Raw genomic sequence first — 3,082 nt, 5'->3', positions numbered from 1 at the left:
AACTTGCTGTCAGGCTAGCAGGCTGGCTAACGCTGCACAACCCGGTTTAAAAAAAACAAAAAAAAACTGGATGAATTATAGATTAATTTATCCTCTTTTGGCTGGTTTACCAACCAAAAAAATCATGAAAAAATGAAAAGTAAACCCCGTTAAAAGCAATGTAAGCCGATGCGGACTCGTGTTATTTCTCCTGCAGCTGTGAGGAGTTCACGTTCTCCGTAAAGACCAGAATACATCCACGTTTCAGTGGCAGTGACAGACAGTCCGCGGCGTGGACCTCCTTTGTTGTGAGCATCTGAACGTAAACACGGAGCTCAGCCGCTCACCACGTTCTCTGGGCTGCGAGAATACGCTGGAGGTGGAGACAGCGTCGCCGCAAAGGACTCTGGGATATGCAGTTTTATTTTGGTTTGTTTTTTATCGCTGCTGGCCACATGACTCAAATACAGGTACACAGGTATTCACATCGTTTGCTTGTGGAAAAGTAACAGATAATACATATATCGATATATATAGATATATATATCGATATATGTGTGTGTATGTATGTATACATACAATATACATACATACACACACATACATACACATATATAGATATCTATATATGCTCAGAACTGGAGTAAATACTTTGTTCTGGTCTTCTTCTGGGTGAATTCAATGATCACCTTGAAGCTCTTCTGCTTCTTTGATGTGAATCCAGAGACTCACGCGTGACTGTCGACCTTTCATGCTCTCTTTCACACACCTGACATACCGTGTCACACACCTGACATACCGTGAGTGCTCACATGTTCAGCCTGGGTGGACCCGACCGGAACGAATCAGGGCTACAGTTGTTCCTGCTTGTGTTGCTGCCGCCTCCATCTTTAGCTTCGTCTCCAGAAAGCTGCATGTCGTCTTCCTGCTGTGATTATTCAGCGTGCGGGTGCTCATATTTTCTAGAAATGATTAAGTTTGTTCTAGAAGACATATTTATATTTTTTTGAAATATAATATATACAGTATATTAGGGACATCAGATCCAGAGTGGATCCGTGTAGAATATCAGCGTACACAAGACCTGGCGCGGTAACTCTGCTGCTGTGAATTTATTTTTCGGGCTAGAACAAAACGGTTTGTATCTATGGAAAGGTTATAAAATGTAGATTAATAATATCAAAACATCTGTATTCATTGCTCGCATACATTGTGACGAACTAGCCCGAGAAGGCGAGTAACGGGGGTTCCACCGCCGCCTCGCTGCACGGCACAGAGTTTCAATGACGCGACTTACACAAAACCATTTACGGTTGTTACCGAACCTTATTTGGAACAGCCGAGAGTAGTCACGATTGAAGCAGACGATCGCAGCTCCATGCAGGTGGGTCAACGAGATTTCTAAGTACACGAGAAGTTTGTTGACTTTCAGTTTTGAGCTTTCAGTTAGCAAAATCATGCGTCTATCATCACTTTCAGAAAATCGATTTCACTGTATCTTGTAGCAAAAAGTACATAGAATCTGTTGGTAAGTAACAGAAATCCCTATAAATTGATTAATCGGCTGTAAATGAATGTTTTTCTGACCCACCCTTCCCGCCGCAAACGCCGGCTGCCTTGGGCGATGCCATTAAAGCCATAACCCCTTTCTGTGACGTCACGCGCTCAGTGTGAGACATGGCGGACGAGTCCATGTGTGCTCCAGCAGGGTTGGGAAGTCAAATTAAACCAGATACGGCCTTTTTTAACTTGGCTATCTCTGGATCACATTTCAAGTTGATCAAACTCAATAAAAAAGATATAGAACCAAATTAAATTCTCCTAGCCGTGAAATATATGCCTTATACCTATTGGGAATCGATTCATAGATAACAGAGCAAACACATTCATAAAAATAAAATTTGTCACTGTCATCTTGAAGATCGGCTTTTGTTTGTGCCAAGATCCAAATTTCATGGCTGCAAGTATAATTCAGAGCAAATGGTTACATTTTGTTTGCCAAATTTGTGATAATCCTCCACATTACGGTGCCATTGCCTATAATACAGATACATGGAAATTTATTCATTAATCCACACGTTTCTACCATCTTCAAAGTGGAATAACTTTGTAACGCCTTGACCGAATTACATGATCTTTGTATTATTTTATTCAGACAAGGCATAGCTATCTAAATAACAGAACCAAACAACTGAAAGATGGATATACGATTTTGACCTGATGTAGCTAAGTATATGTATATATGTGCATTCTGGGTATCGTCTAATGTCATGATTTGGAAAAATAACCAGTAACTGCAGCTGTCAGATAAATATTGGAAAGTAGAATATCTCCAGTCGAGTAAATACATAGAAAAAAAAAGTCTGTCAAAACATTACATAAAAGTGTCAAACTTAAGTTTGTCCCTTATGCAGAATATTGCTTTACGATCATGGGTTGATTTATAACAACATAAATGAAATGGATTTGAGTGAGAGACAGCTGCTTGGATGTGAGAACGAGTGGAGGAGCAGGTGAGGCCAAGAAGAGATGAAATAGAACTTCAGTCTCACACATTGTGCGCACCGAGACGGACTTATTTTTACTCTGCTGAGAGGCTGTAAAACACTTTAACACTTAACGTTTGCTCGTAAACTACCGAGCTCAACGCCAGGACTGAGCAAGATGAAGCGTTTCCCAACGCAGGAAGACTTTAAGACTTAAGAGACATAAGACACCACGTGAGCCTGTACACACACACACACACACACTTTTAATGCACACACTGTTAATCTGTTTGAACCCGCCTGTTTACGTTGCCACAGTTACAACAGCAACACCTCTCCTGGGCTGGAGGCGGCAGACACGCCTTCCTTTGAGCCTGTTCACTTCACCGCTGAAGGATGTTTTGACAAGTGCTTCTCTTTCCAACAGCCAATGGGCTGCACGTCTGTGTGAGGCGTCAGGAAGTGATGAAAAATGTAGACACACACACACACACACACACACACACACACACGGATTATAACAGCCAGGTACACGTTGGAATGTGCAGGATTCACACTGTACGAATCCTCGCTCGAGTGCCAGGGTGTTGGTTTTTAAACTTGCAATGAAAATAATT

Source organism: Melanostigma gelatinosum, assembly GCF_949748355.1.
Source record: "Melanostigma gelatinosum genome assembly, chromosome: 12".
Classification (NCBI taxonomy): domain Eukaryota; kingdom Metazoa; phylum Chordata; class Actinopteri; order Perciformes; family Zoarcidae; genus Melanostigma; species Melanostigma gelatinosum.
The sequence above is the reverse complement of the archived record's forward strand: the minus strand, read 5'-3'. Positions refer to the sequence as shown.